General features: G+C 57.1%; 1 protein-coding gene and 1 non-coding gene across 7 annotated transcripts in view; one reads left to right on the top strand and one right to left on the bottom strand.

Moving 5' to 3' along the window:
• The window catches only part of TBC1D22A (TBC1 domain family member 22A), a 264,330-nt gene that overhangs the window by 28,108 nt on the left and 208,623 nt on the right, over positions 1 to 27,599 (top strand). The window lies entirely within an intron of this gene.
• Positions 10,078 to 10,209, bottom strand: LOC114114243 (small nucleolar RNA SNORA42/SNORA80 family). Its single transcript, XR_003589073.1, has one exon. It is a non-coding gene; the product is annotated as a small nucleolar RNA SNORA42/SNORA80 family (small nucleolar RNA).

A 27,599-nucleotide genomic window follows, 5' to 3' on the forward strand; every position in this document is an offset into this window, starting at 1 on the left:
GGCAGTTCAGAGAAGGTAATGGCACCCCACTCCAGTACTCTTGCCTAGAAAATCCCATGGATGGAGGAGCCTGGTGGGCTGCAGTCCATGGGGTCGCACAGAGTTGGACATGACTGAGCGACCTCAATTTCACTTTTCACTTTCATGCATTGGAAAAGGAGATAGCAACCCACTCCAGGGTTCTTGCCTGGAGGATCCCAGGGACGGGGGAGCCTGGTGGGCTGCTGTCTGTGGGGTCGCACAGAGTCGGACACGACTGAAACGACTTAGCAGCAGCAGCAGCAGCAGCACAAAGCAGTTAGCTTCAGGAGACAATGGGAAGTATTATCTTCACATCGCATACATGACGTTAAGTGGCAAATACTTGCCGACTTTGGAGGAGCAAAGCGCTGATCTGGGCGACGCCCACAGAAGTGCCTCCCCCTCGGTGTCCCTCAGCCTCCGGCTGCGCGGCTGCGTTTGCTGGGGCTCCGTTCGGAACTTGCGGACGAGGGCAGCAAATAGAACTTAATGGCTCACTCCGCTCTCAGCGTTGATTCAAGTCTTTTCTTGTGCAAAGGCCACCTTTTTCGAAGCCCAGGGAAGCGACCGTTGAAGGCCTCCGTGGTCATGCGTGTCTGTGAATGGGAGTGTGACTTGGCCGCTGGCAGAACCTGTGCCTCCGAGGCCCACAGGATGACCGCCTGGTGGCAGCCGGGCCCCGAGGTCGTCTGTGCGCGGCACGCAGCCCTGTCCCCGGGTGTTCAGACTGTAACGCGGGGGAGGGGGGCCAGCTGCAGGGTCACCCGGTGGTCCTCTTTCCCACGTGAGCCCCGGGGCTGGGCTTCAAGGCAGAGAGCGTGTGGGAGTCGGCTCTGGGGAGGAAGGGGGTTTTTCAGGGGGCAGGTAGGTGGCATGGAGCTGTTCACTCTACAAGCAAGGGCTTGAGCTGGATGGCCCTTCAGGGCCTGGGGCTGGCGGAGAGCCTGCCTGTGAGGGCAGGAGGGCGAGGCCGGCGCGGGCCCGTGACTCAGCCTCCTGTCTCGTCCCCGGGGAATCTGGCCTCCCTGCAGGGTCCTCGTGAGTCGGGGTGACTGGCGTCAGGTGCCCACGTGGTTCTTCATTCAGCCAGTGTTCCTGAGCATCTGCTGCGGTTGGTGCTGGGGTGAACCGCGAACAGAGCCCAGGGTCCCTGCCCTCGGGAGCTGACGCTCAGTGTCAGGGGGCAGATGGATGCCTGCAGTCAGCACTCCAGGAACTGGCTGAAGGTGGAGAGGGAGACAGTGCTGGGGGTCAAGGCTGGTGCTGCTGCGGAGTGACGGCAGCATGGGGCAGGCGTTGGAGGTGGAGGAGACCCTGGGGGGTGGGGCGCAGAGGATCCTCCCCCCGCCCAGGATGGTGGGGCAGGGGAGGAGGGAGGCCTCTGGGCAGGAAGGGGCAGGTGCAGCGGGCCGAGAGGGCCAGGAGGCGGCCTGGGAGCATCTCCTGGGGCGCGGCTCCCTTGGCGTCAGAGTGTGACCTCCGGGTGGGCAGCTGGACGGCAGGAGGGAGGGGGGGAGGTCAGGGCAGTGGTCGGTGGTGGGGGCGGCCAGGCCAGGGGGACGGGCTGTTGGCTGGAGCTCGGGGATGACGAATAGCCGTGGACACAGCCCGGGCTGCAGGCGGTGTGCCACGTCAGTGGGAGGCACGGTCAGGCTGGAGAAACGGCCGGAGGGGACGCTGTGCTCCCCGATACCCGCACACCTGTTCGTCGCCTCTCGGGTCTCACTCTGCACGTGTGCCCAGCTTCACGAGTGCGTGCACGGCCCTGCAGCCCACACGCCCGCCGCCTGTGCCTGCAGTAGCCGGCTCCTGGTCACCCCCGGGGGCGGTGGGGCCCTGGCTCCAGAGGCAGCCCGGGGGCCCCGCGGTGAGGACACAGCTGGTGCCGGCTGGGCCCTCGTTTCTCTGCTGGGGACGTCAGAGGACGGGAGCCGAGGGCCCGCCTGGGCCATTGGGCCAGGCTCAGCCCCATTCCTGCCAATCCGGGCAGCCACCTGCCAGTGTCCAGCGGCCCCTCCAGGGCTAGGCGCAGCCCCGCTGCCACGGCTGCCCAGGGACCGTGCACGCGCACGGAGGCTGTGCGTGTGTGTGCCCTTGTGGGCGGCGAGGGTGCTCCAGGAGGCGTTCGAATGCGAGGGGGAAGAAGCTGACAGCTTCGCTAACCCAGCCTTGCCTGCCCCCGGAGTCTCGTCAGGGAGGACCCCCGCCAGGACGGCAGGGGGTGCAGCCCTGGGGCGCCCTGCCTGCCCACTCTGGGTCCGCCTGCTGGGCCGCCTGTGCACACTCCGAGTCCCCTCAGAGGGCGGGCGGCGCTCGCCTGGTGCCTGGTACCCTGCTGGTGCCAGTTCATCTGGGGCGTGCCCCCTCACATGCCCCCAGGGCCCCGCTGCCAGTCACACTCCTAAACGCTGACTGGGGGGTAAGGGGCCCCGGGAGCCGGCACGGAGCCTCCGCAGCCCGGCTTCACGTCCACTCTGTGGTTTGGGGAAAATGGACTTCTCAGTGAAACAAGCAGAGAAGCTTTAAAAGGAGGGTCGGTGAATGTGCCTCGCTGCCCCGCCTGCAGCTCAGGACCACCGCCGTCGCCCACACAGGAGAGCCTGGCACACAGTGGTTGCCCTGGCCGAACGGGTGGGTGCACCCCGGGGCGGGACGTGGCAGGATCCAGTGGGGCCCTTGTGTTGGTCACCGCGTCCCAGAGTCCTGGCTGCTGGTCGGCGAGCCTCTCCTGTGGGGGAGCCCAGCCTGGCCGATCCCTATGGCACGGGGTGATGTGGGGGGCATCTCTGTGAGGTGACCGCTTTCTTCCTCCATTTCTCCTGGGTTTCCCCTGGATTTGGTTCTCCTTGGCAGCGTCGCTTCCGATGTCAGGGGGAACACTGATGAAGCAGCTCTCAGTAAGAACGTACATAAGGGGGCAGTGCCTGTCTTTGAACAAGGTCATATTTTTAAAGGCAGCTTCTAGGTTGGAAGCATTGCCTGAGTCGCCCGCTGAGGCCCTGACGCCTCCCCTGAGCCCGTCCCCTTGGCCCCGTCGCCCCATGTCTGAGCAGTGGCCGCCTCCCCTGAGCCCATGCCCACCGCCCACACCCCCCTCGTCTGCACTCCCCTCCGGCTCTGCCTGGGCTCCCAGCTCAGCTTGTCCCCGTGTCCTGCCCCCTGCCGCTGCCTCCTGCTGGCCTGTCCCCCGTGTCTGGCGGCCTGCTCCGCCCAGCCGTCAGCCGTCCTGTGCAGACAAGATCTGGGTCAGGGGCCGTCAGAGCCAGCCTGGGCTGCATCCTGCTCAGAGGGGGCCGTTGGCTCAGTGACACCGCACGGCTTGGCTGCCCGCTCCTGTTGTCTCCTCCCAACCGCGTGGGTCTGCGGTGGCTGGGGCACAGCGCACAGCGGCCCGCCTGCCCGCGATCCCGCCTGACCCTTCCTCCAGGTCCCTGCTCGGCCGTCAGCTGTCATCAGGCGCTCCTGCCCCGGCCCTGCCCCTCGCCCTCCCCCGCCGCCCCCCGTCCCCCGTCCACGGCCCTCCCCGTCCACCCGTCCACCCTTCAGTCCTGCTCATCCTGGCTGCTTTTCCTCGGAGCACCCGTCTCCCTCTGCCCCCAGCCCCAGCTGAAGCCTCTGGCTCCCCCCAGGGGCCGTGGTGACCAGTGCAGCAGCTCGTGGCGGGTGTGGGGTGCTGAGCACTGGGGAGGTGGCCCCCCTTCCTGCGGGCGGTCTCTGTCCTCCCGCCCTGGCTTTCTCCTCATTCTGTAAAAACAATGACTGTGCAAGTGACCACTGCAGACGTCCAGGCGGCTCCGCTGCCGCAGCGCCCCTCCTCTGGCCCGGCCCCTGCCCCCTGCCCCCGTGCGGCCCCTGCCCTGCGCCGCCCCCGTGTCACCGGCGCCACGAGTCCCGCTTGGAGGACGGGGCTCTGCGTGCCACCCCCCACCCCGCTGTGTCACTCTCGTTGTCGGGCTTCCGTGATGATTGTTCGTGAGACGTTGCTGAAATCGAGAGACGTGGGAAAGATGATAAAACCCACAAACCTACGGTTGCTACCGCGTGTTCACTCTGGATGTGTGAGGGTGGGTCTCCTTCCCTCCTTCCTTTCCTGTAATTGGTTCTCGCTGGCCCCTCGGAGCCCCCAGCAGAAGGGGCTCCCCAAGCTCACCCCGTCTCCTGGGCTTCGGGACGGGTGCGTGAGAGCCCAGAGGACACGCCACTCTGGCTTCATGCGTCGCCGCCAGCAGCGGCTTTATTTTTTGGGTGGCGTTTGCACTCCAGGTGTGGTATCTGAGCCACGTGCAGCGTCCCTCAGCTTGAGGTAAACCAGAATGAGTGTGATCTGGTGGAAGCCAAGCGTTTCATTTCACGTGTCGGGTGGAGAAGTCTTCGGTGTAATTGGGAATCCATTCAAGGAGCTTCCCGACAACTTCCTCATGGATGATGATTTCCTACGTATAATCTTAAAAGCAAATGTTAAAAAATGTTTAAAGGAGCCGTTTGAAAAATCAGCCTGTTACGTGTTTGTCTTTCTTCCCTAATGATTTCCTGCGTCGATTAGGACATGGAGTAACAGTTTGGAAGACCGTGAGACTGTGGTGTCGTTTTCCGTCTGAGGGGTGAGAGCGGAGAAGTGGGTGACTGGCGGGGCTGCGCCCTGCCCTGCAGCCTGTGAGCTGACTGCGTTCTCAGGGTGCTGCCCGTCTCCACCCCTGGCCTGGGAGCTCCTCGCGGCTGTGCTGAGTCACGGGTCCTCACGTTTAGTGACGGGACAGGACACAGTGCAGGCTTGGAAAGGCCTGGTGGGGTCCCCGCAGGCTGTCTGCCGCCCACGCAGTGCTCACAGCCCCGCTGGTTCCCCAGCTGAGGGGCGGGTCACTTAGGATTTGTTTTGGGTGAAATGTGAAAGTCGCTCAGTCGTGTCTGACTCCTTGCAATGGATTATAGCTGCCCCAGGCTCCTCTGTCCATGGGATTCTCCAGGCAAGAACACTGGAGTGGGGTGCCATTCCCTTCTCCAGGGGATCTTCCCGACTCAGGGATCAAACCCGGGTCTCCTGCACTGCTGGGAGATTCTTTACCACTGAGCCACCTGTGAAGCCCTTGCTTTGGCTGAAGATATCAGAAAAGCAGACTCAGAGCTCTTAGACAGATAGGGGCTTGTTTTCCCCAGCAGGCTGCCTGGAGGAGAGGGGCTGTTGGCGTGGATTTCATCAGGGATCTGAGCTCGTGGCCACTAGGTGGCGTCGTGGTCCTGCTCGAGGCCGAGGGCATCTGGGCTCTTCTCTGGAAGGCAGGGATCAGAGCTGGGTCACGTGCCCCCACCCCCAGCTGTGGCACGGAGAAGCAGGGGAGAAGCAGGGGTCGGCTGGCGGCACTGTGCAGTGGGGCTGTGGTCACAGGGAAGAGGGAGCGATGGGTATGGGCCAGCAGCCAGCTGTGCTGCCTCTGAGGCAGGTGTGAGTCTGCACCTCACCAGCTCTCCAGTTTCTTGAGTTCAGGGACTGTCTTTCTTACACTGCAGCTCTTAACCCATGGCTGGCGTCCAGCAGGGTCCCCACCACACAGTGGAGACCAGAAAGTGGTTGAATTGCCTTCAACTGAGGGAATAAATGGACCTTGAATTTTCAAAGTCAAAGACACGGCATTTAGAATGAACCCTCTTATGTCCTATTTTTCCCACAAAATGTAGCTGAGGCTCCAGTGGACCACAAACTGACACGTAGCTAGGTGTGTAGTCCTGGAAACTGCAAAGACGGTAACATTTTTGTTTTAAGATAATTTAAGGTTCTTGGAACCTATTAATAAAAAATGAATGAGAATGACCACCGTTCCTTTGAACTGATACATAGAGCTGAGCTGAGCACAAAATCAAGCTAAGACAGGATGTAAAGATGTGTTAACTTAGAAGAATGTGGTTATGTCCTTTGACCTCCTGGGGGCTTTGGTGGTATGCTGAATTGTTGCCTGTCGCCCGAGGATGGGGAGGATGGGCGCCCGAGTGGGGAGAGATGACAGCCGGCCACCTGGGTCTGGTGTGGGCAGCCCTTGGTTGGCCAAACCCGGAGCGGGTGGTTGTGGATTGGGCTTGGCTGTGTGAGGGCTGGAGCCCAGCTTCCTCCTGGGGCTGCCCTTGGGGCAGTTGCTGAGCAGATAGGATGTCTTGCTTCTCCCTTGGAGAAGGCGATGGCACCCCACTCCAGTGCTCTCGCCTGGAAAATCCCATGGATGGAGGAGCCTGGTGGGCTGCCGTCCATGAGGTCACTAAGAGTCGGACACGACTGAGCAACCTCACTTTCACTTTTCACTCTCATGCATTGGAGAAGGCAATGGCACCCCACTCCAGTGCTCTTGCCAGGAAAATCCCATGGATGGAGGAGCCTGGTGGGCTGCCGTCTATGGGGTCACACAGAGTTGGACACGACTGAAGTGACTTAGCAGCAGCAGCAGTAGCTTCTCTCTAGTCCTGGCCTGGACACACAGGCCGTGTGTTCTACTGGGGGGCTGGGAGGTTCTGTGACCACAGATCCTATTTGGTGCCCTCTGGAAGTTCCCGTCCTGTAAACTTGCCAGATGACGCTAGAATAAAGAAGATTTTGCGAAGAAGGGAAAAACAGAGATGGGGAGTGATTGAGATTCACTGTGGGAATGGAACGTGTGGGCCACACGGCAGCAGGCTTGTCTGATGTCTTTAGAATCAGGTCAGGGCTCTGGGAGGGCGGCAGTGGTGGCTTTGGCGGTGGTGGTGATGGTGGCGGTGATGGTGGTGATTATGGTGGTGGTGGTGGTGATGGGGTGATGGTGAGGTGGTGGCGATCGCTGGATCTGAGTGCTTGCTCTGTGTCAGGTTCCAGGAAATACATGGGATCTCTGAGAAGGAGCTCAGAGAGGCAGGGGCACAATGACCGTCCACACCCTCCTGAGTCCCTTTGTCTGTGTTTGCAGACACAGTCCCTTCTCAGCCTGTGCTTCTTCCTGGAATGGTTGGTTGCCCTCCTTCCTGTGGGCCCTGGGCCTGAGTGCCACGCTCCCTCGCTCACTTCCCTTCTCCTGCCGTCCATCCGTCCGTCTTCTCCTTCCTGGGGGACTCTGGGCCTGAGCGCCATGCTCCCTCGCTCGCTTCCCTTCTCGTGCCGTCTGTCTGTCTGTCTGGTTGGTGCTCACAGGCAGGAAGGGAAGTTGCGCCTGTTAACGGTGAGCAGCGAGAAAGTGGAGGAGAGCGGTTGGGTGCTGATTTGACTTTCTCACTCTCAGGCCCGCTGTGATTGTCGCAGGGCTGGAGTTATCATCTCGTCACTGCAGGGAACACAGCATCGAGTTGCAGGGACTGTGGGCGGGAGAGGCTGGACATGGTGGGGGCCTGTGCGGCAGAAGAGCAGGTGGAAGCCGATGAGCAGCGGGACTCTAGCGGTCGCGGGTCAGGAAACTAATCTGATGCAGCTGACGGGACCAGACGGGGCCGAGGAGAAGCGAGAGCCGCGCGGACAGGGAGTCCCGTCCACTCTGCGCTCCGCAGCAGGAGGTGCTTTGCTTTTCACTTGACGGGGCCCGGGGGCTGTGGTCACCTGCTTGGCTCAACCCCGCACGCACTTGAAAGCTTCACTGCAGGCCCATGAGTTGATGGGGTGCAAGTATGCACAGACGCATCTGCGGCGGTGGTCACCTGCCCGCGGGGCGTGCTCCCCCACGCCCGTGTTGAGGACTCTGACCTGCCCCGTCCCAGGCCCGTGGGCCCCTTCACTCTGATCATCATGGAAAGGCAGGGGGGCTTTATTGCTGTGACAGGACTGTTGTCCAGGCTCCCCAGGTGGCTCAGTGATTAAGAGTCGCCTGCAGTGCTGGAGACTTGAGTTCGATCCCTGGGTCAGGAAGATCCTCTGGAGGAGGAAGTGGCAACCCACTCCAGTATTCTTGCCTGGAGAATCCCATGGATTGAGGAGCCTGGCGGGCTACAGTCCACGGGGTAGCAAAGAGTCAGACACGACTGCCAACTAAACACAACGGTCGGCTTGGGCTGCTGGGGGCAGAGCCGCTCTGGCTGGGAGGCTGCCGCGTTCACTTCTCGCAGTCCTGGTGGCCGAGAGGTCCACGGTCCAGGCCCTGGAGGCAGATTCTGTACCTGAAGGTTTGCAGACGGCGCCTTCCTGCCATCGCCCGCAGCAGGAGGAGCGGGGAGCCCCTGGGCCCTTTCCGAGGGCCCTGCCCCTGTGAGGTCTGCGGCAGCTGTTCCGCTCGATGGGATGTCGCCCCGCTTGGTGACCGCGTGGTGCCGCCCAGCCCTCCGCAGGGAGGGAGGCCTCTCTTCCCACAGGTGTCCTCGTGGGTTCCGTACCGACCCCAAGCAGTCAGTAGAGCACCCCTGTTTGCACACGAGAGTCTGAGACTCAGAGGAGGAGGAGGGTCTGCCTGAGGCCCGGGCCCCCCACCCCCACCTCCCGCACGCCGCTGTCACTGTGCGGCTGAGATGGGCGCGCCTAGAGGCGTGCTGCGGGCAATCACGTGACCCAACTGGGGAGACCAGGAGATTCCTGATGCGCAGAGGTGCAGTCGCGCAGGTCGGCCTCAGCGCGGGGCAGGCGCAGGCGGTGTCGGGAACGTGGGGGCGCTGGGCTTGGCGTCAGGAAGAGAAGCAGGCCGTCTGTCCTGAGTCTGTCGGGAGGGATGAAGCGCTGCCGGCCGAGCCGCTGGTTCTGCTTGTGAGCCGGCTCCTGAGACGCTAACACGGACTGAAGGCTTTCAGGTGAGGCTCAGCCGGTGCTCAAATTGGTCCGAAAGGGAAGCAGTTCAGGTTGGCGTAAAGGGCTTGAAAAACGAGATGTCCTTTTTCTTAGCATAAGAGAGTCTGAAAAGATGAGTTCAGAATGTCTTTTTAAAGCTGCGTTTTAGCGGGTGTGTTGTTTGAGGTTCTAGAAGTAGGGATGACCACACAGGAAAGTCAGCAGCTGTTGGCTGCCAGTCACCTTGCCCCTGGGTCCCGCGTCTCGGGACAGAGGCGTATGGGCCTCAGGGTTAGATCAGCTCACGGCCGTGCTTTCCCATTGACGGGCAGAATGATCTGGGCTGTTTTTCCCCCCAAACTTCTTGAAGAGTTGGTCTCTCCACCTGTTGTTGCTGCTAAGTCGCTAAATCATGTCCGACTCTTTGTGACCCTGTGGACTGCAGCTCACCAGGCTTCTCTGTGTCCTGGAGTTTCCGCAGATTCATGTCCATTGAGTCAGTGATGCCATTCAGACATCTCATCCTCTGTCATCCCCTTCTCCTGCCTTCGCTCTTTCCCAGCATCAGGGTCTTTCCCAGTGAGTCAGCTCTTTGCATCAGGTGGCAAAGTGTTGGAGCTTCAGCTCCAGCATCAGTCCTTCCAATGAATACCCAGGGCTGATCTCCTTTAGGATGGACTAGTTGGGTCTCCTTGCAGCCCAAGGGACTCTCAAGAGTCTTCTCCAACACCACAGTTCAAAAGCATCAATTCTTCTGCACTCAGCCTTCTCTGTGGTCCAACTCTCACATCTGTACATGACTACAGGAAAAATCGTAGCTTTGACTAGACGGACCTTTGTCGGCAAAGTGATGTGGGTCTAAGTGGTGCTCGCCGGCATCTGGCTTTGAGAGGTGGTCCTGTGAGAGGGGTCTGAGCAGGGCGGCAGGCTTGGGTGGCTCTGGTGCTGATTCCCATCACGGCCTGCCCCCACGCCTCTCTGCACTCCGGCAGCGAGGATGCAGACACTCGCGTTACCCATTCAGCTGTTATCACGTCGTACGCCTTTCTCATGTTGCTACATCTTCATAACCATCATTTTTAATGGCTGTATAATGTTTTGAAAATGATCTTTATTTAAAATTGTTATTAAAACTGTATATCTGTCTAAATCAACATCTAATTTATATGCTTAATCAAAACTATAGTATTCAAAATATGCACCCTAAATCCACAAGCAGAAACATTGTTCTTGAGGAGGGGGCGGGGTGAGAGCACTTAAAGTTTGGGAATTGGTGATTTCACTCATATTCTTTGTTTAATGTTTTTTTTTTTTTTTTTTCTTTTTCAATTTTTTTTTTTTTTTTTTTTTTTTTTTCCCACTGTGCAACCCACTTCAGTGCCTGCAGCCTACGGGCAGAGGCTGGGCAATGGTTCAGGGCCAATTTTTTCTGGCATGGGACACTATGAGAGGCCCAGGGGGACGGGCCTGCCATAAATCCAAACCCATGCATTGTTTTTTTTTTTTTAATTGGAAAAGCTACATCATGCGATATTAAAAAATTCACACGGTCCCTAAGGGCTTACGAGATGACAAATAGATGTCGTGCCGGCAGCTCTGCGCCTGGTTCTCACCTCCTTTCAGGGGTGCTCTGTGTGAATTCAGGCGCGTGTATGTGGGTGCGTGTATGTGTCAGCCCCACCCCCGCCCCCCGCTCGTTGTGAGTTACAGGTGGACACGCGTTGCTCTCACGTGCCCCCTCTCTCTCTTCATGCACGGTGGAGTGCCTGAGGATGGCGATGCCTGGCACACACGAGGGCATCGCCTCATTCACGAGTGTCAGCGTGGCATGTCAGTCATCAGCCATTCCAGCAAGTAAAATACTCTTTTTTAAAAAACCGAGGTGAAGTTCCCTTACACGCACCGCGGGTAAGGAGCCCGCTGAGCGTCTCCTGGCCGCGTCTGTCTGCCCGTGACTGCGCTGGTCTCGGTTGCTGCACCCGGGCTTTCCTGGCGTGGTGTGTGGGCTCCCATGGCAGCGGCGGCTCTTGCTGGGGAGCGCGGGCTTGGGGTGTGTGGGCTTCTGCAGCTCGTGGGCGCCGCCGTCGGGGCTCCCGGCTCGAGAGCGCAGGCTCGGGAGCTACCGTGCACAGGCTCACGGTGTGTGGGATCTTCCCGGGCCTGGACTTGAACCGGTGTCTCCTACACTGGCAGGCAGACTGTTTCCCGCTGAACCGCGATTAACCACTTCACACTGCGCAGGTCAGTAGTGGCTGGCGCAGTGCTGCGCCCCGCCTAACGTGCCCTTCGTGGAAGCAGCGCAGCCACGTGATCCAGCAGTTCCACTTGCGGACGGTTATCCAAAGGAAACGTGTGTGCTAGCTCAAAAAGAAACGTGTGCGCCCATGTTCATCACAGCCTTGTTTACAATGAACCGAGACGTGGAAATAACCCAGGTGTCCATCAGTGGACGAGTGGAGAAAGAAGATGTCAGACTCACACGGAGGGGTATTAGTCAACCATAAAAAGAATGAAGTGTTGCCATTTGCAGCAAATGGCTGGACCTTGGGGGCATTATGGAAATGAAATAAGTCTGAGGAAGACAGATTCCACACAGTCTCACTTATTTGTGGGATCTAAACCAAAAACGAGCAACGGAGCTCATAGATGCAGAGAGTAGACCTGTGGTTTCCAGGGGTGGGGGGTGGGGGTTGGAATGGGGGAGGGAGTCAAAATACAAAATAGTCCAGATATAAATGAAATACATTTCAGGTATTGCATATTTGAAAGTAGCTAGACTGGTTCCAAATAGGAAAAGGAGTACGTCAAGGCTGTATATTGTCACCCTGCTTATTTAACTTCTATGCAGAGTACATCATGAGAAACGCTGGGCTGGATGAAGCACAAGCTGGAATCCAGATTGTTGGGAGAAGTATCAATAACCTCAGATATGCAGATGACACCCCCTTGTGGCAGAAAGTGAAGAGGAACTAAAAGCCTCTTGATGAAAGTGGAAGTGGAGAGTGAAAAAGTTGGCTTAAAGCTCAACATTCAGAAAACGAAGATCATGGTATCCGGTCCTATCACTTCATGGCAAATAGATGGGGAAACAGTGGAAACAGTGTCAGACTTTATTTTTGGGGGCTCCAAAATCACTGCAGATGGTGACTGCAGCCATGAAATTAAAAGACGCTTACTCCTTGGAAGAAAAGTTATAACCAACCTAGATAGCATATTGAAAAGCAGAGACATTACTTTGCCGACTAAGGTCTGTCTAGTCCTGGCTATGGTTTTTCCAGTAGTCATGTGTGGATGTGAGAGTTGGACTGTGAAGAAGGCTGAGCACTGAAGAATTGATGCTTTTGAAGTGTGGTGTTGGAGAAGACTCTAGAGAGTCCCTTGGACTGCAAGGAGATCCAACCAGTCCATTCTAAAGGAGATCAGCCCTGGGTGTTCTTTGGAAGGAGTGATGCTAAAGCTGAAACTCCAGTACTTTGGCCACCTCATGCGAAGAGTTGACTCATTGGAAAAGACTCTGATGCTAGGAGGGATTGGGGGCAGGAGGAGAAGGGGGCGACAGAAGATGAGATGGCTGGATGGCATCACTGACTCGATGGACATGAGTCTTGAGTGAACTCCTGGAGTTGGCGATGGACAGGGAGGCCTGGCGTGCTGCGATTCATGGGGTCGCAAAGAGTTGGACACGACTGAGTGACTGAACTGAACTGAAGGAACCCTAGACATCCTCATCAAGAAAAACCAATTTTGTGACTATTATTTGGGGGTGGGTGTTAATGAGATTTATTGTGGTGACTGTTTCATAAACAGGTATTGAATCATGAAACTGTGCTGTAATATACCAGTTATACCTCAATCAAAAATGTTCTTAATGCAGAAGAATTGTCAGGAGTCTGGTCCTCAGGAGGTTGTTGACGTTCAGTTTGCTGGCGGTTATGTGGTGGTGGATTCTTACCCGTGCGATCCAGCGAGGAGCCAGGTCTTCCCTCTCTGGGTCGCCCCTCTTCCGGCATGCCTTCCAATTAGACGTCCTTCAATTACAGGTTCAGTTACCTCCCGGAAGGTACGGTAGGTCAGACCCATGACTTTGCCCGCACGTGAGTGTGGTGGGGGCAGCTCAGACGCTTTCTACTTCATACCATTGGCATCGGGCTTGTAAAAGAGGCCGGGTCAGTGTGTGAGCAGCCGGACCTGGTGAAGTGGCAACGCTGCGTGGTCCCTTCGTGGGGGGGCTCGCTCCCTTTTGCTTCCCTAGAGCTGGTCCTGCGGGTGTGACTGGAGGGTGACCAGCACGGTCAGAGCACGGAGGAAGGCCGGGGCGCAGAGCTGAGCAGCAGACAGCACCTGTGGAAGCCATGTCCCGTGCCGTTGCTGTCTCGTGGCCCCCAGCCAGCAGGGCCAGCGGGCGGAGCCTGGGTGTCTGAGGGCGCTGGTCCTTGTCCTGAGCCGCCGCAGGGCAGGGACGACGGTGGTAGGAGGAGCCTGGGGTGCCGGAGGGCCGAGGTTGGGAGGTCTGACCCATCAGAAGGAGGAGTTGTGTTGGCAGGCGCCGTGGTGCAGTGGGATGGAGCAGAGACGCTGAGATGGTGGATTCTCCGCCTGCCTCTGCCCCCTTCAGGCCACCTGGTCACTGCCTCCATCCTTGGTTTCAGTCTCCTCCCTCACCCACCGACTCCAGGGGTTGGGCAGAGGGCAGCTGAGGCCTGAAAGCCTTGGACTCGGCGATGGGTGGTTGGGAGCGGTGCAGACAGGGGTCTGGAAGAGGAACGATGAGAGCCGCGCGAGCCGCACTCTGGGGAGGTTCATCTGGCTCTTGCTCCTCTGCGCTGACCCCGCTGGGGGCTTCCGGCGGCCGCGAGGGGCGACGCTTGCAGCTGCAGCTGCAGGTGGGCTGGCCGTGCTTTGAGCCCCAGCTGTTTGGTGCTCCCTGCACATTTGGGGGTCTGAAAGGAGCTCGGGCTCCTTGCCCCCCACTCTCGGCACCAGCCCTTTCTTCTCTGCACACTCCGTGGTAGCAGCAGGCTCAAGCCTGATGGGGCTGTTTGGAGTTGGCTGGGGGTGGGAAACAGACCCGCGACATTCAGGGTCCTGGGGATCACAGGAGGCCCCCTGGGGCAGCTGGCCTGGGAGGCATGTGGGCTCCTCGGCTCCGTGAGGTCCCAAGCTTGGTTGCTTTGTCTGATGCTTGGCCTCCATCTGCCTCCGTGGGCCTCCCTGCCGGCCGGTGAGCCGGCTCCCCTCTGCTGGGCCGCCCTGCTGGGGCTTCGGCCCTCGGACTGCCGGAGGCGCTGTCATGCGTGCCTTTGAGACCCCAGCTTTCAGTGGCTGCTGGAAGGACCAGGCAAAAGGCTCCTAGTGTTTTAAAGATGCCGCCAGCTCGCTCACTTCTCTGGCTGGATTTCTTGATCCTTGTTTCATTATCTACTGCTGTTAAATTTAGGAACAGCCGTCAGTTTACAGGAAAATGTTCCCTAATCCTTGTAAACTTAAACTTGCCTCTTTCAGCGTACTCTTTAGTTAGCATCTATTTTTTCTTGCTTCGGCTCCTTCCAAGCCACGTTGCGCTCTCCTGGCCCTCGCTGTTCTGTGCTGCTGCCGCCAGCTCCCCAGGGCAGGGTGTCTTCTCCTCGGCTGGTGGACTCCGTCGTGTCGGGGCTGCCTCATGGTGCTCAGCTGGCCGCCACGGCGCACCCCTCCAGCAGCGCTCCTCACTCAGCACCCGAGGCCTCTCTGTGTGCAGGTCCCTGGGTCTCATTTGCTCGTCCCTTTGCGTTAATGACCTTCTCGATCAGACCATTAATTGCTTCACTAAAATACACTCTTTTCTTCTGTTTATTTGTGGTTATCTCCTCGATAAAATAGGTATTGAATTAGTAAGACGTGGATTTCCTTGTGTGTGGCCTCCCTGCATAGCTCAGAGGTTAAAGTGGCTGCCTGCAATGTGGGAGACCCGGGTTCGATCCCTGGGTCAGGAAGATCCCCTGGAGAAGGAAATGGCAACCCACTCCAGTATTCTTGCCTGGAGAATCCCATGGACGGAGGAGCCTGGTGGGCTACAGTCCATGGGGTCCCAAAGAGTCGGACACGACTGAGCGACTTCACCTTCGCCTTCGCCAGTTCTATCAGAAGTCACTAAAACTTTCCTAGATTTAGGCCTTCTTACTTGAACATTCCGTCCCCATTACCTCGGCCAAATATGAAAGTATAAAATCTATTTAACAAAGTCATGTTTTGATCTTTCATAGGCAGCATTTAACTTACAGTTTTTTTCAAATGCGACTGCTATTGCTGTTGGCCCACGCGGCTGATTTTTCTCGAGAGAAAGGGAGCTCTCGTTCATTTAGCTTTCTATTGTCTCCTCTGTTTTCCCTGAGCTGCAGGAAGAGCCCTTTGTTAATAGTGAAAGTTGTTTCTGATGATTTCATTCAGTTAACTTCCGTCCTGAGCTTCTAGTAGGTGAGGTCTGGGAGGGCCAGAGGCTTCCCCAGAGAGAGAGAAGAGACGGGGGTGCAGAGAATTCGGTAGAACATGGGAGGGTAGGTTCCTACATGTACCTATGAGGTTTTGAGGAAGCACAGGTGAAGAGGTCATGAGTCCCCAGGGCTTCGGTGAGGGTGGGCCCTCCTGGGCCAGAGTCACGCAGACGTGTGCCCTCTGAGCCATGCGGCTTCGTGACATGGGGCTGGCGGGGTGTTCCGTAGTGCGGGCGCCTTCTGGGCAAGGAGGGGGCCCTGGCGCCTTAGGGAGCGTCTGGGCAAGGAGGGGGCCCTGGCGCCTTAGGGAGCGTCTGGGCAAGGAGGGGGACCTGGCGCCTTAGGGAGCGTCTGGGCAAGGAGGGGGACCTGGCGCCTTAGGGAGCATCTGGGTGGGGGGCCCTGGCGCCTTAGGGAGCGTCTGGGTGGAGGGGACCCTGGCGCCTTAGGGAGCGTCTGGTGGGTGTGGTGGCTGACATCTGAGTCTCAGCGTGGGGGGCAGGACATGGGGCTGGAGGCAGAGCTGGGGTTGGGGCCTTGGAGTAGCGCAGTGGAGAGCCAGCCCTTCTCTGGACTGTGTGCGTCCCGCCGAGGTTCACGCTCGCTGCGGGCTCCAGGGGCAGGAGCACAGCCTTATCTTGTGGAATGCTGTTGTTCGTTGTTATTGTTGTTCGGTCACTAAGTCCTGTCTCACTCTTTGCAGAGTCAGATTCCTTTGCAGTAAGACTCCTGTCTGACCCCATGGACTGCAGCACACCAGGCCTCCCTTTCCTTCACCATCTCTCGAAGTTTGCGCAAACTCATGTCCCTCGAGTCGGTGATGCCATCTGGCCATCTCATCCTCTGTCGTCCCCTTCTCCTCCTGCCCTCAATCTTTCCCAGCATCAGGGTCTTTTCCAATGCGTTAGCTCCTCACATCAGGTGGCCAAAGTATTGGAGCTTCACCTTCAACATCAGTCCTTCCAATGAATATTCAGGACTGATTTCCTTTAGGATAGACTGGTTTGATCTCCTTCCCCAGGGGGTTTTTGGGGAGGGTCTTTATGCGCTGTGTGTCTGTGTGTCTGTGTACATCTGTGTGTGTGTATGTCTCTTGTGTATCTGTGTGTGTCTGTGTATGTGTGCATGTCTGTGTGTGTCTCTTTCTGTGTGTATATATCTCTGTGTGTGTGTATATATCCGTTTGTGTGTGTCTCTTTGTGTGTGTATGTCTGTGTGTATGTGTCTCTTTGGGTGTGTTTATCTGTGTGTGTGTGTATTTCTGTGTGTGTGTCTCTTTCTGTGTGTGTGTATCTCTCTGTCTCTGTGTGTATGTCTGTGTGTATGTGTCTCTGTGTGTGTGTGTATGTGTATATATATGTGTGTGTATATCTGTGTGTGTGTGCGTCTTTCTGTGTGTATATATCTGTTTGTGTGTGTCTCTGTGTGTGTGTATGTGTATATATATGTGTGTGTATATCTGTTTGTGTGTGTTTGTGTGTGCGTCTTTCTGTGTGTGTGTCTGTGTGTGTATATATCTCTGTGTGTATGTGTCTCTTTGGGTGTGTATATCTTTGTGTGTGTATGTGTGTGTATTTCTGTGTGTGCGTCTTTCTGTGTGTGTATATATATCTCTGTGTGTGTCTCTTTGTGTGTGTGTATTTGTATATATATGTGTGTGTATATCTGTGTGTGTGTATGTGTGTGTATTTCTGTGTGTGTCTCTGTGTATGTGCATATATGTGTGTGTGTATGTTTGTGTGTATATATCTGTGTGTGTGTGTATGTGTATATATATGTGTGTATATATCTGTTTGTGTGTGTTTGTGTGTGCGTCTTTCTGTGTGTGTGTCTTTGTGTGTGTATATATCTCTGTGTGTATGTGTCTCTTTGGGTGTGTATATGTGTGTGTGTGTATGTGTGTGTATATATCTCTGTGTGTGTGTCTCTGTGTGTGTGTGTATGTGTATATATGTGTGTGTGTATATCTGTGTGTGTGTGTGTGTCTTTGTGTGTGTATATATCTGTGTGTATGTGTCTCTTTGTGTGTATATATCTGTGTGTGTATGTGTGTGTATTTCTGTGTGTGTATCTCTTTCTGTGTGTGTGTATCTCTCTGTCTCTGTATGTATGTCTGTGTGTATGTGTCTCTTTGTGTGTGTGTGTGTATGTGTATATATATGTCTGTGTCTGTGTGTATCTTTCTGTATGTGTGTATATATCTCTGTTTCTTTGTGTGTGTATATCTGTGTGTGTGTGTTTATCTGTGTGTGTGACTCTCTCTCTCTCTCTCTCTGTGTCTGTGTGTATGTGTCTCTTTGTGTGTGTATGTGTGTGTGTGTGGTCTTAAGAGACTTGGACCACGCGTGTGCCTCTCTGTGCATCTCACAACTCTCACTGGTTATAAACGACGTCCTTCCCAGGACAGTACTGTTCTCTGAAGGCTCAGTTGTTAACGGCTGTGTTGTGGTCATTAAAGCACAGCCATTTCTGCCGTTTGCTCATCTGTGGCACATTTCTTAAGCCATTCCCCTATTATTGGGGCATTTCAGTTGTTTTCAGTTCTGGTTTTGTTTTTTATTTATTGTTATGACTGATGCTCAGGAGCACCCCGAACTGTAACTCTGCCCCCCTTCCACGCTTCCTTAGCATCAGGCCCCAGCCCGGACACGGCATTGGCGGAGGAGTGCTGTCGTTGGCTCGGACGCCGTGTCCTCGCCTGCCCTCCGGCTCCCCGATGGGCTGGTGCAGCTCGGTGGCCGCCGTTGACTTGATTGCTCTTTGCCCTCCGGCTTCATCCACATCAGTGTTTTTGAACTGAAGTGCCCTGGGCACACAGTAATTTATTTGGACCCTTCTGATGCTGTTTCCCTGCGAGTCTGCACCCCACCTTCCTTCTGATGGACTTGCTCAGGCTTTCTGCTCCCGCCTTCCTAGACTTCTCCTTGGGGGGTGGGCATTTTTAACACGGTCACAGCCCTTTCTTAGTCTCCCTGTCTGCTCCCTGTCTTCCTCAGTCACTTGTTCAGTCATTCCCTCATTGATTTATTTTGTGATTTTTTGGAGAAAAAAAGTCTGCCTGTAGTGAGCATTGAGGAGGCCACGAGGTGTTGGTAAACCCCTTCCTGGGCTCGTGGGGACCTGAGACTAGTGGGTATTCCAGATTGAGCTGGAGGCGCCCCTGACCTTAGTGAGGGGAGAGTGCAGGGTGCTGGTGGGTGCAGGGGGGAGCGGAGGGAGAAGTGCTGCCTGGACAGGGATCCGGGGGCCGAGAGGCTGGGGCAGGAGGGTGTGACTGGCCTGTGGGGGGCATGCACACCTTTGTGTGTGTGCACCTGTGTGTGTGCCTGTGTGTGCCCCTTTGTGGGTATGTGTGTGTGTCTCTGTGTGTGCCCCTTTGTGGGTGCGTGTGCCTGTGTGTGTGCCTGTGTGTGCCCTTTTGTGGGTGTGTGTGCACCTGTGTGTGCGTGCCTCTGTGTGTGTGTGTGCATCTGTGTGATATGGAGTTGGCAGGTGGGTCCGGACACAGCCGGGCGGGAGGGTCCGGGCCTGTGAGGTGGCTTGCATTGCACTAGGAAGGTCGGGTCGTTCTCCTTTAAGTGTGTCTCGTCCTCTGGCCGGTTTGGAAGCCTCTCAGTCCTTGGTTTGCATTGCTCTGGGAAGCTCGGGTTGCTCTCCTTTCAGTGTGTCTCCTCCCCTGGTTGGTTTGGAAGCTCCTCCGCCCTTGGCTGGCCCCTCTCCGCCCACCCCGCCCCCCTCCCGGCTGTATCTCTCACACTTTTGCACCTGAAGCTGGGGGCTCCGGTCCAGTTTGTCCCAGCTGAGTGTCCCCTGCCCCTGGGCTCCCGCTTTCTCCCAAATTCTCGATTTTGGGATCAGTTATCGGTGCTTTTGGTCCAAGCCGCTGCTGGGTGCCACCAGCATGCAAGGTGACGAGGGGCCTGGTGCTCTGACTCAGGTGAAGCGACGTTAAAGTATGGACAGAAAGATGAGAAGTTGGCACAGCATGGTTTGGGGACAGAGCCCTCCAGGGGAAGGAGCCCAGTGGATTGTGAGGGCTATCAGGCTGTGGAAGGGGGCGGTCTGCGGGCTGGCGGGAGCCTGGCTGTGTTGGAAGACTGTAGAGCTGGCCGTGGTCTGACTGCGGCTTTTCCCTGGAGATAGGGGACCTGGGCGGAGTTGAGTGGTTGGGGTGGGGCAGGCTTGGTGGTGGGGAGTGGGCCAGTGGTGGAGCAGGGGGAGGAGGGTGGGGCTCGGTGGGGCATGTTTTAAAGTGGCAGAGATGGTCCTGCTGTCGGGCTGGAGGTAGTGGATGAAGGCAGGGCCATCAGGAGGGGTCGTGAGGGCCGTGGCCGGGCTGGCGGTCAGGTGCCGTCCACGAAGATGGAGGACCCAGGGAGGAAAGACGGGGTTTGGTTGGGGCACGTGGAGCTTGGGGGCCCGAGAGGCAGGCACTCCATGCACGTGGCTGGATGTGGAGACAGGGCACTGTTGGGGTGGAGACCGGCGCTGGGCTGGCCCCGCACTCCCCCTTTGCCTCAGGCTAAACCTCCGAGGGTCGTACTACTTTTGCCTAGATTTTGGCTTAAAATGAGGCATTTTCCTTGCAGCAGATTGAAGTTTTGGAGCCTCAGAGAGGGGTTAACGCAACTGCTGTCTGAATAACTTGATGTTGCCTGCTGGACATCCATAATACAAAAAAAAAGAATCCCTTTGCCGCCAGGAATTTCTCTTCTTTCTTTTTTGAAATCTTATTTTGGCTGTGCTAGGTCTTTGCTGTGGTGGCTCGGGCTCAGCAGTTACCACACTCAGGCTCTTTGGCATGTGAGGTCTTGGCTCCCTGACCAGGGGTCGAGCCTGAGTCCCCTGCACTGGAAGATGCCTTCTTAACCACCGGATCACCAGGGGAGTCCCTCGCAGAAACTTTTTAACACAAGAGCTTGTCAAAGCCACGGGACACTTTGCTGCTCTCTTCTCACTAAACGATAAGCCCTGGGCCCTCCCCTGATTAAGCACTCTTCAGGGTTCGATCATGTGGATGTAACTCAGTCTGTTGTTACAGATTTGTGTTTTCCAAAACTTCTCCACTAATTGCTGCCTTAAATATGCCGGGGCTCGCGTCTTTGCTCTTACTTCTGGTTATTTTCTTGGAATATTTATTGGATGTAAGAGGATCGCTTCAAAGAGTGTGGCTGTCTGTAAGACGCGACCACGGCGTCTTTTTTCGCTTGTTTTCTGGCTTGTTATGGGCCGTCTGTGAGACGCGACCACGGTGTCTTTTTTCGCGTGTTATGGGCCGTCTGTGAGACGCCACCACGGTGTCTCTTCTCGCTTATTACGGGCTGTCTGTGTTTCTGCGTCTGTTTTCTGTGCTGCTTTCCCTGTGAGGACGTCTGTATTTGCGGGAGGGCTTCTTGGCTTAGACGGTTGGCTGCCGTTGTGCTGGCGGGTGGGTGGATGCCCGCTGGGCGGTAGGCACGCTGTGGGGCTGGAGGGTGGGGGGCTTGAAGTGCTTGGTGGTTCTGTCTCACTGTGACCTGCGGAGGGAGAGGTTTGCTCTTTCACAGCCAGGAGGATGGGGCTCAGAGGTGCCCTGCTGAAGGCAGGCTCAGCTCGACGGAGCAGTCAGCGTTTGAAGCCAGGCAGTCTGGCTCCCGGACCCACACTCCCAGCCTCGACGCGAACTTTGCTGCTAAAGAAGGGTGACCCCCCGAGTCAAAGCAGCCCTTCCAGAGAGCCTCACAGTTCAGAGGAGGCAGCTGGGGTTGCCCCAGGGCATCTGTGCCCATTGACGTCCTGCGAGGCGCGACCAGTGATGGCCCTGTCCCGGCCCTGCCTGCCCCTCTTCTGCACGCGGGCTTGGTGACACACTCCTTGCTGGATGCTGGGGCGCAGAGGTGGAAAGAAGGCTGGGCACCTGGGGCTCTGGCCTGTCGCGTGCTCACTGCTTGTCAAGCCTGGACGCATTCTCGAACCATCGAAGCGGTAGTCAGCGTGGTGTCAGGATGGGAGATTGTGATAGTCGCTACAGCAGATGCATGCGTGTTGCAGGCGTGTCTCCGCCCAGCCGCCTGCTTGCTGGGCTCCTCGAGCACCCTGGAGGCTGAGGAGATGGATTAGGAAACAGGGCGTTGCCTGAGATGCAGCTGGCGTCACTTCCGAGTCGGCCTGTCTGCTCTGAGGAGTTTCCCTACGTCACTCTGCGTGCAAGCCGCACACCGCTGGGTTTACTCTCCTTTAATCTCACCGTGAATGTGCCTAGCAGCTTCTGAGTGAGGGGGCCACGGGCCTTCCCTTCGCTCTGCTCAGCGACGCTCAGCTTCCCTGCGCCTGGACCACACGAGGACTGCTGTTGAAGGAGCCCAAAGCCGTTACTTTCTTAAGCTCTGATCTTGTTAGTTACCACAGGTTCAAGTTTATCAAGAGCCTCTGCTGGGCCCCTCGTCGGTGTGATCACACAGGTAACCTCAGGACTGCTCTTTCCTGCCTGCAGGGAGGCCGTGGACAGCAGTTTCCTGGGGCTGGGCAACTGTCTGGTTCTAAGCATCCATTACATCTTCTAGAAGGAAGCGATAGTCACTCACTCATCTCTGACTCTCTGCGATCCCGTAGACTGTAGCCCGCCAGGTTCCTCTGTCCATGGAATTCTCCAGCCAGGAATACTGGAGTGGGTTGCCATTCCCTTCTCCAGGGGATCTTCCCAACCCAGGAATTGAAGCCAGGTCTCCCACATTGTAGGCAGATTCTTTACCATTTGAGCCACCAGGGAAGCTCCTATTTCGTCTTCTGGAAAAATCCCAAGTGAACCTTTTGGCCCAACCTTTACATGTTGAGGCCGCCATATCCAGGATGGCGTCTGGCCCCTGGTTCATGCTCAGGTAATTGTTGAATGAGTAAATGGAAACACACGATCAGTTTCAGCTTTTTCCTCTTTTTTTTTAGTGTGTGTGTGAAAGATTAGCTCACTGTAAAACCCGTTTTTCTTCCTTTGCCAGAAAGCCGTCAACAGAGACTCCTGCCTCTATGGCGTTGTAGAGTTGATTGACATCGTTCTTTGTCCCTGGAAATCAAACGGTATTAAAATACTTCTCGCGATTTATTTATAAGTTACACGGTTCAGCATCGCTGTTTGGCTGGAACTGTGTTCCCGCTGTGGCCTTCATGGATGCCTGCTCCTGCCTGGATCTCACCCCAGCCTGTGGGCTCTGACCTCATGGAGGCAGGGGAAGGATCTAGTTCCTTACCCCTGGTGCCCCTTTCCAGTGAAGGCGCCCGGTGTGGTGTCTGGAGCCAGCTCAGGCTGTGATCCTGGGCTCCTGTGCAGCCTGAGCGTGGGCTGGGGAGGAAGGGTCGTGCCCGTGGCTTTGTCGCTCGCTGCTGCTGGAGGTCGCGTGTGCCCCCCCCCCCCCGCCACCCCCAACGCCCATCCTGAAGACGCTCCAACCACCAGAACCCGGTTAAAATCTACTGTTCTCAGGACTTCCCCCGGTGGTCTGGTGGGTAAGACTCCATGCTTCCAGAGCAGGAGGCCTGGGTTGATCCCCGGTTAGGAAACTAGATCCCACATGCCATAACGAAGACCCGTGAAGCCAAATCAGTAAATGTGCTCAGTTGCTTCAGTCATGTCTGACTCTTTGCAGCCCGGTGGACTGTAGCCCGCCAGGCTCCTCTGTCCTTGGGATTCTCCGGGCTAGAATACTGGTGTGGGTAGCCATACCTTCCTCCAGGGGATCTGCCTGACCCAGGGATCAAATCTGCCTTTTCTGCATCACAGGCAGAATCTTCACCCATTGAGCCACCTGGGAATCTTCCCAAATAAATAAATATTTAAAAATAAATCTCCTGTTCTTCTTTCTCATGGAGTGCACTTGGAGCGTGTGCCCCAGATGGTGCTTTATAAGGGGCAGCCTTTCTGAGTCAGAGTGGCCTGTCTGCCAGCAGAGTCTCCAGGAGGCACAGGGGACTGTCCTGCCCAGATGGAGGGGCCGTCACTCCTGCTTGCAGACACTGGGCTTGGGCAGCCTGTGCGGCCTGGCCGTGGTGGCGGAGCGTGGGTGGGGGTCTCCAGGAGAGCTTCTGAAATGTGACACAGAGCCAGGACCCTGAGACAGGCCGGCTGATGCACGTGGGGTCCCCGGGGCAGCAGGCCACTTGCTTCGGAGAAACTGGCCGTGGCTTCTCTAGGGCTGGGCCGTCTATCCATACAGAGCCTGCCAGCAGGCTGGGGGCGGAGCTACAGCGCCTGCAGTTATTCCTACCCTAACCCTAACCCCAACCCTAACCCCAACCCCTCCCCCTCCCCCGCTCCCAGCCCCCCGCCCATCCCCAGACAGCCCTTCGGCCCATATCTGTCTCAGCAGACCCCGCTGCCGACCCCTCCTGTGCCCTCACTGGATCACGGGTGCCCTGGGGGCAGGGTTGCCAACCTGAGCTCCTGTGCCCCCCGAAATGTGGCGCAGACCCTCCTCCGGAGTTTTTTTCCCCTGTTTCAGAGAGTGAGTGGTGATGTGAACCACTTGTTGAGCCTGATTTCTCCATTCCCTGCTGCCCCGGACTAATAAATATATGTAAAGGATGGTCCCCTGGAGAAGGGAATGGCAACCCACTCCAGTATGCTTGGGCTTCCCAGGTGGCTCAAATGGTAAAGAATCTGCAATGCAGGAAATGCGGGTTTGATCCCTGGGTCGGGAAGATCCCCTGGAGAAGGGAAAGGCTACCCACGCCAGTATTCTTGCCTGGAGATTCCCATGGACAGAGGGGCCTGGCGGGCTGCAGTCCACGGGGTCGCAAAGAGTCAGACACGCCTGAGCGACTAAAGAACCACAGAGCAACAGCACAGGCGATAAAGTTTAAAACAGAACGAAACGAAGGAGGGGCCTGTGATTTCTCTGGGAAGGAAGGTGAAGGATCGAGAGAGGGAGAGGCCAGGAGCCTTGGGGACGGTGCCTCTCAGGCGCTCACGTCCTGCTTGCGACAGCGTCCTCTGCCCAAGTGCTGCCCACTCCCTGGGGAAGCCTGGTGTCTGCTGCGCGTCTCTGTCCGCTGCCACCCGACCCGGCCGGTTCAGAGCCTTGCCGTCTCTGTTGGCCTGCACTGTTCTGCGAGGCTCCTGTCTGGCCTTCTTGTGTTTTCTCTGCCTGCCTGCCTTCCACGTGTGGTCTTACGACAGTGCTTGACTGCCTGCGTTAGCGCCTGTTTCAAAGCCTTGATGGGCTGCCTCGGCTCAAGGGTGAAGGTCAGAGGCCATGCCCCTGCCTGTCTGGCCTTGGCCTGCCCTCTTATCTCGTCCTGGGGCTGCTCTCTGCCACTCACACCCTCCAGCCCTACGGGCTCATCTCTCTCTCTGAATGTGCCTCTCACTGACACACACGCACACACACACGTATGCACACATACAGGCCCTGACATTTGGACACACAACCTGCACGCCAGGCCCTGGATGCCTCATGAATCTCACTTCATGCTTGAAACAGCCCGGATGGTGGGTCCTGCTGTTATCTCCATTTCTGCCAAGGTGCTGGAGGCTCTGGAGTGGCCGGCAGAGTCCCTGAGGTCACGCTCTCGCCAAGTTCCCTGACCGGGATTCCAGGCAGGACGGGTCCCTGACTTTGTATGGCGTCCCCCGGCCCCCCCTCCAGCCTCCCTGCCTCTGCTGATGGGCAGGGCTCCCCTTGTGATCACCGAGCCCCAGGCCACACAGAATTCTCCCCTCCCGGCAGGGTGCCTCTGCTACCACTGTTGTGTGGCCCCCCTTCCGGGAGGGCTGCATTCCAGACCCCACAGGGCACTCAGTCAGGAGGCACTTAGGAAGCCCCAGAGCATTTTGAATTTCTTAAAACGCGAGTGTTGGCCTCCGGTCCCTCGTGGCCTGGGGAGAGTGGAGATCTCGTGAAGAATGCTGTGCTCTGCTTCTCTCTCCCCAGCTCCATGACTTTCATGAAGTCATCTCTGTTTTTGCCGCTGATTAGAGATGGAACTCTTACAGCTGACTTACTCGCGTGGAGAGAATACATCTCCTTAACATCGCTGCCAAGTTAATACTGCATCCGCAAGGCCAGAGAAAAACCGAGCTAAGAGGATCTTCCTGCATAATTTATGAGAGGCTGAGTCATAGAATAAGTGTTTACGATGGCCTGTTTGCCCAAGGTAGGGAGTGATAATGCAGCCGTTAGTCACCGCGTTGGGGCCAGTGGTGTTTCTGTGCCTCCTCAGGCCTCCTGCCTCTTACTTAGCCCTCTGTCGATTTCTAGGGCGGTCTCCAGCCTCTCTCTCCACTGTTGGCTCTCTTACCGTTTGAGGGTCGGTTGGAGCTTTGAAACTCAGTGTTATGTGTTCAGACAGAAATGATGTTATGAAAAGTGAAGGACTGTAGCCGTCCAGGCTCCTGTGTCCGTGGGATTGTCCAGGCAAGCCTACTGGAATGGGTTGCCGTTTCCTCCTTCGGGGGGTCTTCCTGACCCAAGGATTCGGTCTGCACTGAGTCCTGCGTTGCAGGTAGGTTCTTTACCAGTGAGCCATCTGGGAGCCAGTCGTATTTCTAAATAATGAAGTCCTGAAAAAGCCTACAGATGAGCAGGTTCTGTGCCAACTGTGCCGGGCACCATGAGCGGAGCGGGGGTGGGTACAGAGGAGAGGGAGACAGGCCTTGTTCCCAGCGTGCTGCCTATTGCCAGAGAGACAGCTCGCGTCCCTGACAGCACAGGTTCAGTGCCTGTGGGGAGAGAAAGGTCCAGAGAGCGGGCGGTGTACACAAGGCACAACCTCTTCACGGGGAGAAAATACTGGAACCCCCATATTTGGGGCTGTGAGGGCATCGCAGGGTCAGCAAAGCTGCCCTGGAGGTAGGGCAGCCATGCCTGCTGGGCGAGCAGCCAGGGGTGTCCTCTCCCACACCTGTCCACCCTCCTCCCGCCGCCCCGGCTCCAGGGAGCAGGCCCACCTTTGCCATTGAAAGACAAGCAGCACCGCAGCTTCACCAGCAGCCCTCTGCGCTCCAGAGCTGCAGCAGGCTCGGCTCTCCGTGTCCTCCGCCCGGGCCTGGTCTGGAAGCACAGCCCCTCTGGGGGTGTTCTCAGCATGGACAGCGGGAGCCAAGGCCTGGTGGAAGCCCCCACTGCTTCTTAAAGCTTTCGCCAGGACAGAGGGTAGCCAGGGCCAAGGCCAGCCTCAGTGAGAGGTGTACCCAGCCCTTTCCTGGGGAGCTGTCATGCGCCGCACCGGGCAGCGGCGTGGGGGACGGGCTGCGGGGGGAGGCTGGAGATGGGTGGAAGGGAGGAGGTGGGGCTGACCCAGCAGGATGGCAGCGAAGTGAGACTCGAGCAGCGTCTCGTAGGGGGCAGCGCTGTTGGGACTTGGGGGCCCGCTGGGAGCCTAGAGTCTTGGCGCCGGGGGGTGGCAGTGACCTCACTGGGGCAGAGGGCACCTGAGCGGAGTGGGCTGGGCCGGGCTGCGGGGCGTCTGACTCCGGGCTTGTGGCATCGTGGGCAGAGAGCACAGAGCCTGCCCCACCCCGCGCTTGGGCACGTGGTTCCAGGAGGCTCCCTGTGGATCCTCCTGAGTAGCTTCCCTGGCCCACTGTTTCGCTTGGCAGTGGCGAGAACAGAGGTTGAGGAAGTCGCCTCAAGGCCATCCAGAGCGCAGGGCCAAGCTCGCCGTGGAGTCCCCGTGCTCTCTCTGCCCCCGGCCGTGTCCTCCCCTGATGGGGCCTTCCTGGAGCCCGTCCTCCGGCTCAGAGCTAGCGGATGGATAATGACGTTTTGTTTTCCGCAGGTTTTCAAGTGAGTTCACACCTATGGTCTGATTGAAAAAGTAATTAGTATTCAGATTAGCGCTCACCACACGGTCTGCTGACACGGGTACCGAGCAAGGAACAAAGCAGCAGTGTGTCTGTGATCTCTGATTTATAGCCGCCTGTGCCCAGCGGGCTCTGGGCAGAAGGCTGTAAATAAAATTAAAATAAATGGAAACAGTGCACCTATAAATTGTGTCGCAGGAACCTCCAATTGCCTTTTAGAGGAAACCCCCAATAAAATGGTGTTTGGCAATCCGTCTGAAGAAGAAGGGGCGGTCGATCATGGTGGCAGAGTTAGCAAAGTGAAGGGCGGGCTGCGATGCTGGGATATTTTAGGTGTGAAGGCGAGCAGACCCCCCTGAATCGTGCCATTTGGCGCTGGCTGTGCTGGAGCGTCCTGGCTGCGCCCTTGCTAGTGGGGTAAAGTCTGGCGGAAACTGCGGGGTGTGTGGGCATGCCACTCACTGCTCTGTTATCCGTCTGCTTTCCCAAGTCAACCTCCGGGCTGCGGTTGTGGACGCTGGTGGGGCTGCTTTTGAGGGAAATGCAGGGAGCGGCCCACCTGCAGACAGGTGCTCCGGGGCCTGCGGGCGGGTCCACAGAAGGAGCTGTGGGCCTTCTGCACAGAAAAATCACTTTG

The sequence above is a fragment of the Ovis aries genome, chromosome 3 (assembly GCF_016772045.2).
Source record: "Ovis aries strain OAR_USU_Benz2616 breed Rambouillet chromosome 3, ARS-UI_Ramb_v3.0, whole genome shotgun sequence".
Taxonomy (NCBI): Eukaryota; Metazoa; Chordata; class Mammalia; order Artiodactyla; family Bovidae; genus Ovis; species Ovis aries.